Below are 9,437 nucleotides of genomic sequence, written 5' to 3'. Positions count from 1 at the left end.
CCCCAAGCTGCAGTCTGCCTCTTCCCCACTACATATTCCCGTCTCTCTCTTGCGATTTTAATCTTCATATTGATTGGACAAAGCAAATTGGCCAGGGTAACTTTGAAGAAGAGTTCATAGAGTGTATCCGGAATAGTTTCCTTGAACAGTACGTTGTGCAACCAACCAGAGAGCAGACTATCTTAGATCTGGTACTGTGTAATGAGACAGGATTAATTCATGATCTCATAGTAAAGGATCCTCTAGGAAAGAGTGATCATAGCATGGTTGAACTTCAAATTCAGTTGGAGGGTGAGAAAGTTGGATCTCAAACCAGTGTCCTAAGCTTAAATAAAGGCGATTACAAAGGTATGAAAGCAGAGTTGGCTAAAGTGGACTGGAAAAATAGATTACAGTGTAATATAGTTGATGAGCAGTGGCAGACATTTAAGGAGATATTTCATAACTCGCAACAAAAATATATTCCAGTGAGAAGGAAAGACTTTAAGAGAAGGGAGAACCATCTGTGGCTAACTAAGGAAGTAAATAAAGGATGGTATCAAATTGAATACAATGGCATGCAATGTTGCCATGATTAGTGACAGGCCAGAGGATTGGGAAATTTTTTAAAAACCAGCAAAGGACGACGAAAAAAATAAAAAGAGAGATGGATTATGACAGTAAACTAGGAAGAAATATAAATACAGATAGTAAGGGCTTCTACAGGTATATAAAAAATACCTGTGATCGGGGCCCAGGAGAGACGTGAGTTCGGGGCCCACAAGAGGCGAGGGCCCAGGGGCAGCACGGGCCCAGCCCACACTGTGCGATATGTGGGCGCACTAGGTCCGTGCAGCAGAGCAGGTCTCCGGTCGTCCTGGTTAACCCTTGCTCCTGGACCAAGACCTAGCTCTGTCAAGCCCGTGTGGTGGCTGGTGTGCAACGGTCACCATACATTAAAAAAAATCCACCCACAGACATCTTCCGCCCTTCAACATGTAGTTCAGGATCTGGAATATTAGGTCTTTCATTGAAACACCTGTGAACTCATCCTTTTTTGGCGTGGAAGCAAGTCATCCTCAATTCAAGGGACTGCCTATGAATGAATGATATAAAAAAGAAGAGGTTAGCTAAAGTAAAAACATTGGTCCCTTAGAGGATGAGACTGGGGAATTAATAATGGGGAACAGGGAAATGGCAGAGGCTTTGAACAAATATTTTGTATCGATCTTCACGGTAGAAGACACTAAAAACATCCCAATAATAGATAATCAAAGGGCTAACGGGAGAAGAGAAACTTAAAACAAGATTTAAAAAAGGAGGGAGACAGAAAGCAGGAAACTATAGACCAGTTAGTCTAACATCTGTCATTGGAAAAATGCTGGAGTCCATTATTAAGGAAGCAGTAGCAGGACATTTGGAAAATCATAATACAGTCAAGCAGAGTCAGCATGGATTTATGAAAGGGAAATCATGTAGCTGGAGTTCTTTGAGGATGTAATGAACAGGGTGGATAAGGGGGAACCAGTGGATGTGGTGTATTTGGATTTCCAGAAGGCATTTGCCAAGGTGCCACATAAAAGGTTACTGCACAAGATAAAAGTTCACGGGGTTGGGGGTAATATATTAGCATGGATAGAGGATTGGCTAACTAACAGAAAACAGAGTCGGGATAAATGGGTCATTTTCCAATTGGAAAACAGTGACTTGTGGGGTGTCGCAGGGATTGGTGCTGGGACACCAACTATTTACAATCTATATTGATGACTTGGATAAAGGGACCAGTGAAATGCAGCCAAGTTTGCTGATGATACAAAGATGGGAGGAAAACAAGTTGTGAGGAGGACACAAAAAATCTGCAAAGGGATATAGACAGGCTAAGTGAGTGGGCAAACATTTGTCAGATGGAGTATAATGTGGGAAAATAAAAAATTCAAATTATTAAAATGGAGATTACAAAATGCTGCAGTACAGAGGGACCTGGGGGTCCTTGTGCATGAAACATAAAAGGTTAGTATGCAGGTACAGCAAGTGATCAGGAAGGCCAATGGAATGTTGGCCTTTATTGCAAAGGGGTATAGGGTATAAAAGCAGAGAAGTCCTGCTACAACTGTACAGGGTATTGGTGAGGCCACACCTGGAGTACTGCGTACAGTTTTGGTCTCCGTATTTAAGGAAGGATATACTTGCATTGGAGGCTGTTCAGAGAACCTTCCCGAGGTTGATTCTGGAGATGAGGGGGTTGACTTATGAAGAAAGGTTGAGCAGGTTGGGTCGAAACTCATTGGAGTTCAGAAGAATGAGAGGTGATCGTTTCGAAACATGTAAGATTATGAGGGGGCTCGACAAGGTAGATGCAGAGAGGTTGTTTCCATTCGTGAGGGAATCTAGAACTAGGGGGCATAGTTTAAGAATAAGAATGGAGATGAGGAGGAATTTCTTCTCAGAGGGTTGTAAATCTGTGGAATTCTCTGCCCCAGAGAGCTGTGGAGGCTGGGTCATTGAATATATTTAAGGCGGAGATAGATTTTTGAGCGATAAGGGAGTGAAGGGTTATGGGGAGCGGGCAAGGAAGTGGAGCTGAGCCCATGATCGGATCAGCCATGATCTTATTGGGTGGCGGAGCAGGCTCGAGGGGCCGAATGGCCGACTCCTGCTCCTATTTCTTATGTTCCCCAAGGAAGCAGAGTCTCTCGCTCCCTCGATCGATCCCCATTCCTCCAGCCCGAGCCCCATTTGCCTAATCTCCCTCTATTCTTGCTCATCCACCCTGGTCTCCTTCCCTTCCCAAGCCCCCATTCCCGACTCCCTCATTTCCGTGCCTCCCAGTCCTCTGTTATCCTCTCCTCCGACCCAATCCCGTCGCTTTCCCTCCAAGCAACAATCCCTTGACTCCCCCGCCCTTGCCCCATCCACCCTCTTCCGAATCCAGCTTGGCACCTCTCCCCGCTCCGTCTATCTCTTTCTATGCTCAACTCCCACCCCAACTCCCTCTCCCCCCGCCCACCGACTCCTGCTCTGCCAGACAGTCTCATTTCCTCTCCTCATGCAACAAGGAAATTTTATTCAAATTGCCACTGTCTGAGTAGTGAATGTTGGCAAGCAATTCAAAATGAGAGAAGCAGGCCCATAGCCAAGTTTAAATTGTTCCAGAGGCAAACATGGCCGCCCTGCCAGCAACCGACATGGCCGCCCTGCCCGCAACCGACATGGCCGCTCTGCCGGAAACTGACATGGCCGCCCTGCCTGCAACCAAGATGGCTGACCTGCCTGCAACCAACATGGCCGCTCTGCCTGCACAGCTACCCTGCCTGCTATCAACAGGGCCACCTTGCCCACAACCAAAATGGCCACCTTGCCCACAACCAAAATAGTCATCCTGCCCTCAACCGACATGGCCACTTTGCCTGCAACCCACGTGGCCAACCCGCCATCAACCAGCAAGTAAAAGATCCTGTTGCGCTATAATCCCGGTGTCTTAGGTCAACATTCTTCCCTCCAGAAGACAGACTATCTGGTCAATTAGCTCATTTCCTGTTTTTGAATTATTCCAATGCTCTCCTGGCCGGCCCCACATCTTTTACCCTCCATAAACGTAACTGGACATCATCATGGGCAGTCCCTCGGAATCGAGGAAGACTTGCTTCCACTCCTGAAATGAGTTCTTTGGTGGCTGAACAGTCCAATACGAGAGCCACAGACTCTGTCACAGGTGGGACAGATAGGCTTTGAGGGAAAGGGTGGGTGGGATTGGTTTGCTGCACGCTCCTTCCGCTGTCTGCACTTGATTTCTGCACGTTCTCGGTGATGAGACTCGAGGTGCTCAGTGCCCTCCCAGATGCACTTTCTCCACCTCAGGTGGGTCTTGGGCCAGGGACTCCCAGGTGTCGGTGGGGATGTTGCACTTTATCAGGGAGGCTTTGAGGGTGTCCCTTGTAACGTTTCCGCTGCCCACCTTTGGCTCGTTTGCCGTGAAGGAGTTCCGAGTAGAGCGCTTGTTTTGGGAGTCTCGTGTCTGGCATGCGGACAATGTGGCCCTGCCCAGTGGAGCTGATCGAGTGTGGTCAGTGCTTCAATGCTGGGGATGTTGGCGTAAATGAGGATACCGATGTTGGTGCACCTGTCCTCCTCGGGGATTTGTAGGCTCTTGCTGAGACATCGTTGGTGGTATTTCTCCAGCGACTTGAGGTGCCTACTGTACATGGTCCATATCTCTGAGCCATACAGGAGGGCGGGTATCACTACAGCCCTGTAGACCATGAGCTTGGTGCCAATTTTAAGGGCCTGGTCTTCAAACACTCTTTTCCTCAGGCGACCAAAGGCTGCACTGGAGGCGGTGTTGGATCTCATCAACAAGAGGAGGCATCGACGACAAGAGGCTCCCGAGATATGGGAAGTGGTCCACGGTGTCCAGGGCCGTGCCCTGGATCTTGATGACTGTGCTGTGAGGTCAGGCTGGTGGAGGACCTTTGTCTTACCTATGCTTTCGTACGCCTCAGTAAATATGTCGACTATGTCCCGGAGTTCAGCCTCTGTATGTGCGCAGACGCAGGCGTCGTCCACGTACTGTAGCTCGACGACAAAGGTTGGGTAGTCTTGGATCTAGCCTGGAGACGGCAAAGGTTAAACAGCTTCCCACTGGCTCTGTAGTTTAGCTCCACTCCAGCAGGGAGCTTGTTGACTGTGAGGTGCAGCATGGCGGCAAGAAATATTAAGAGGGTTGGGGTGAGTACACTCATAATAAAGGATGAAACTGAGTACTGTGTACAATGAGCAAGTGTGACCTTAGCTCCTTTAATAAGACTCCAGAGAGCAGGTACCTCGTGGGTGGCCTGCTTATATCCCTTGGGACTCCCAACAGGTGGGTGCTCTGGTGACCAGGTGTCATGCAAGTTACAAAGGGTTTTAAATGGGCGGCCCCTTATTCTAAGACTATGCCCCCTAGTTCTAGTCTCCCCCAATCAGTGGAAACATCCTCTCTGCATCCACCTTGTCAAGCCCCCTCATTATCTTATGTTTCGATACGATCACCTCTCAGTCTTCTGAATTCCAATGAGTAGAGGCCCAACCTACTCAACCTCTCCTCATAAGTCAACCCCCTCATCTCTGGAATCAACCGAGTGAACCTTCTCTGAACTGCCTCCAAAGCAAGTATATCCTTTCGTAAATATGGAAACCAAAAATGTACGCAGTATTCCAGGGAGCGACCATACACACTAAATGGTACAATTTTAAAAAGGTGTGCAAGAACAGAGAGGCCTGAGGGATGTTTGTGTACAAATCTTTGAAGGTGGCAGGACTGGTTCACAAAGCAGTTAATGAAGCTTTATAAATAGCAGAGGACAAAAGGCAGGAGGTTATGCCAAACCTGTGCAAAACACTAGTTCGGCCCCAGCTGGAATAGTGTGTCCAATTCTGGGCACCACACTTTCGGAAGGACATCAAGACTTTGGAGATATTCCAGAATGGTACCTGTTATATATGTAAACTTGTATATACTCTGTACAGCCACCAGAGGGCTCATCCCCTGGAGTCCCAAGGGATCCCATAATCCCTTGGGAGCACAGGTATTTAAGGAGACCTCACAGGTTGGAGGGGCACTCTGGAGACCTGCAATAAAAGACGAAGGTCACACTTTACTCTGAGCTCACAGTATTCAGTCTGACTCTTTCTTCATACGTAACAGTACCAGGGATGATGCGGAGAGTCGAGAGGAGCTGGGATTTTTTTTTTTTAAATGAGAAAATGCTGGAAATACTCAGCAGCATCTGTGGAATGAGAAACAAAGTTAACGGTTCAAGTCAATGACCTTGCGTCACAACTGACATTTGAGTTCTGATGTTGCCTGTCCTGCTTGAAGCAGAGATGGTCGAGAGGAAATTTGATTGAGGTGTTCAAAATCATGAAGGATTTTCATGGAGTTTATCAGGAGAAACTGTTTCTACTGACCGAAGCGGCAGCAACCAGTGGACACAGATTTAAAATTAATTGACAAAAGATCCAGTGGGGAGACGAGGATATTTTTAACGCAGCGAGTTGTTGTGATCTGGAATTCACTGCCCGCCCGGAATGGCAGTGGGAGCAGATTCAATTGTAACTTCCAAAAGGGAATTGGATAACTACAGGAAGGGGACTAATTTGCAGGGTTATGCGGAAAAAGCAGGGCAGTGGAACCAATTGAATAGCTCTTTCAACAACAACGTGTATTTATATAGCGCCTTTAACGTAGTGAAACGTCCCAAGGTGCTTCACAGGAGTATTATGAGATTTAAAAATTTGACACTGAGCCACATAAGGAGAAATTAGTGCAGGTGACCAAAAGCTTGGTCAAAGAGGTAAGTTTTACAGAGCGTCTTGAAGGAGCAAAGAGAGATAGAGAGGTTTAGAGAGGGAGTTCCAGAGCTTGGGGCCCAGGCAACAGAAGGCACGGCCACCGATGGTTGAGCGATTATAATCAGGGATGCTCAAGAGGGTCGAATTAGAGGAGTGCAGACATCTCGGGGGGTTGTGGGGCTGGAGGAGATTACAGAGATAGGGAGGAGAAATCAAGGAGTTGCTTAACCGGAAGCCAATGTAGGTCAGCGAGCACAGGTGGTGATGGGTGAGCGGGACTCGGTGCGAGTTAGGACACGGGGCAGCGAGCACAGGGGGTGATGGGTGAGCGGGACTTGGTGAGAGTTAGGACACGGGTCAGCGAGCACAGGGGGTGATGGGTGAGCGGGACTTGGTGCGAGTTAGGACGCGGGGCAATGAGCACAGGGGGTGATGGGTGAGCGGGACTCGGTGCGAGTTAGGACACGGGGCAGCGAGCACAGTGGGTGATGGGTGAGCAGGACTTGGTGAGAGTTAGGACACGGGGCAGCGAGCACAGGGGGTGATGGGTGAGCAGGACTTGGTGCGAGTCAGGACACGGGGCAGCGAGCACAGGGGGTGATGGGTGAGTGGGACTGGGTGCGAGTTAGGACACAGGGCAGCCGAGTTTTGGATCACCTCTAGTTTACGTCGGGTAGAATGTGGGAGGCCAGCTAGGAGACACAACGGAGCGAATGGCCTCCCTCTGTGCGATATGATTTCTAGTCAATTGCCTGTGCTGTTGCCCAAGGTCAGTTGACAAGGATGATCTTTTAATATCCGCAAGATGGTGATGGAGTTGAGAGAAACTTTCCCTGTAGGGAGATCTAGTGGCCAGAGCCTGACAATACATCGAGGGACAAAGGAGGCCATTCAGGCCCCTGATCTTAAGAACATAAGAAATAGGAGCAGGAGTCGGCCATTCGGCCCCTCGAGCCTGTTTCCCATTCAATAAGATCATGGCTGATCCGATCATGGACTCAGCTCCACTTCCCCACCTGCTCCCCATAACCCTTCACTCCCTTATCGCTCAAAAATCTGTCTATCTCTGCCTTAAATATATTCAATGACCCAGCCTCCACAGCTCTCTGGGGCAGAGAATTCCACAGATTTACAACCCTCAGAGAAGAAATTCTTCCTCATTAAAGTTTTAAATGGGCGGCCCCTTATTCTGAGACTATGTCCCCTAGTTTTAGTTTCACCCAATCAGTGGAAACATCCTCTCTGCATCCACCCTGTCCAGTCCCCTCAGTATCTTCCCTGGTTCGATAAGATCACCTCTCATTCTTCTGAACTCCAATGGTTATAGGCCCAACCTGGTCAACCTGTCATCATAAGTCAACCCCCTCAATGGAATCTTGTTCTAATCAATTAGATCATAGCTGATATGTATCTTATTCCAATTTGCCCACCGTGGTTCTGTAACTCTTAATACCCTTTGCCTAAAATCGCAGTTTTGACATTTATCAATTGACCCTCAGCATCAACAGCTTTTTGGGGGAAGAGTTCCAGATTCCCACTGCCCTTTGTGTGAAGAAGTGCTTCCTGACATCACCCCTGAACGGCCTGGCTCTAATTTTAAAGGCCCCCTCCCCTTGTTCTGGACTCCCCCCACAAGAGGAAATAGCTTCTCTCTAATCTGCCTCCTTAAATCCTTTAAATCACCGTTAACACCTTGATCAGATCACCCGTTAATTTTTGATTCTCAAGGAAACACAAGCCCAGTCTATGCAACCTGCCCTCGTGATTTAACCCTTTTAGCCCCCGCTATCATTCTGCCAATTCTGCGCAGCCCCTCCAAGGCCAATATAATCCTCCTGAAGGGCGGTTCCCACAACTGAACACAGTGCTCCAGATGGGGTCTAACCAGAGCTCAGTACAACTGAAACATCACTTCCACCCCCCGTGTATTCCAGCCCTCGAGATGAAGGACAACACCCCATTCGCCTTTCTGATTCACTTTTGTAACCGTCCACTAGTTTTGAGTGATGTGTACACGAAGCCCCTAAACCCCATCAGCACTCCGCGACAGAACCTGTGCTTTCCCTTCAGTCGTCCCTCTGTTGCCGGAGGCGATGGCGGGGGGGGGGGGGAAAGAGGGTGGAAGGGTCCAGGGTCCACCTCCATAATTTATGGCTGGCTGTTGCAATCACTTCCAGCTCCATTAACTGAGCTGAATTCAGTGAATCTTCCAACGTCAGCACCTTTCAGATCCGCTCTCTTATCAGCGTTTACAGAGGGCCCCGGCACCTCTCTACTCAGCAATCTGCAGGCTACTCCACTTCCTTTCGCTATTAACACCTTCCGCTCCGCCTCGCAGGCCGCTCCCGGCATTCTCAGCCGCTCTCAATCAGAAGGGGGCGGGATTGAGTCCCAGCTTCAGGGACCCCAGGCCCAGAATCAACAATGGGAAATTCAAACAAACAGAGAAGCATCACGATATTTCATCGCAACAGGATATAGAGTATGCAGACTGCGAGAGACAGGTGGATGGAAAGAGACAGAAAGACAGGGGGGAGGGTGGAAGAGACAGAGAGACCAAGAGAGGGACGGTCAGAGAGAGAGAGAGAGAGAGAGAGGGGGATGGGGACGGTCAGAGAGAGAGAAAGAGGGGGACGGTCAGAGAGAGATGGGGCGAGACAGAGAGAGAGAGGGGGGGAAGAGAGAGAGAGGGGGGGAAGAGAGAGAGAGGGGGGGGAAGAGAGAGAGAGGGGGGGGGGGAAGAGAGAGAGAGGGGGGGAGAAGAGAGAGAGGGGGGGAGAAGAGAGAGAGAGGGGGGGAAGAGAGAGAGAGGGGGGGGAAGAGAGAGAGAGGGGGGGGGGAAGAGAGAGAGAGGGGGGGAGAAGAGAGAGAGAGGGGGGGAGAAGAGAGAGAGAGGGGGGGAGAAGAGAGAGAGAGGGGGGGAGAAGAGAGAGAGAGGGGGGGGACAGAGAGAGAGGGGGGGGACAGAGAGAGAGGGGGGGGACAGAGAGAGAGGGGGGGGACAGAGAGAGAGGGGGGGACAGAGAGAGAGGGGGGGGACAGAGAGAGAGGGGGGGGACAGAGAGAGAGGGGGGGGACAGAGAGAGAGGGGGGGGACAGAGAGAGAGGGGGGGGACAGAGAGAGA

This window comes from Pristiophorus japonicus, chromosome 23, assembly GCF_044704955.1.
Source record: "Pristiophorus japonicus isolate sPriJap1 chromosome 23, sPriJap1.hap1, whole genome shotgun sequence".
Taxonomy (NCBI): Eukaryota; Metazoa; Chordata; class Chondrichthyes; family Pristiophoridae; genus Pristiophorus; species Pristiophorus japonicus.
The sequence above is the reverse complement of the archived record's forward strand: the minus strand, read 5'-3'. Positions refer to the sequence as shown.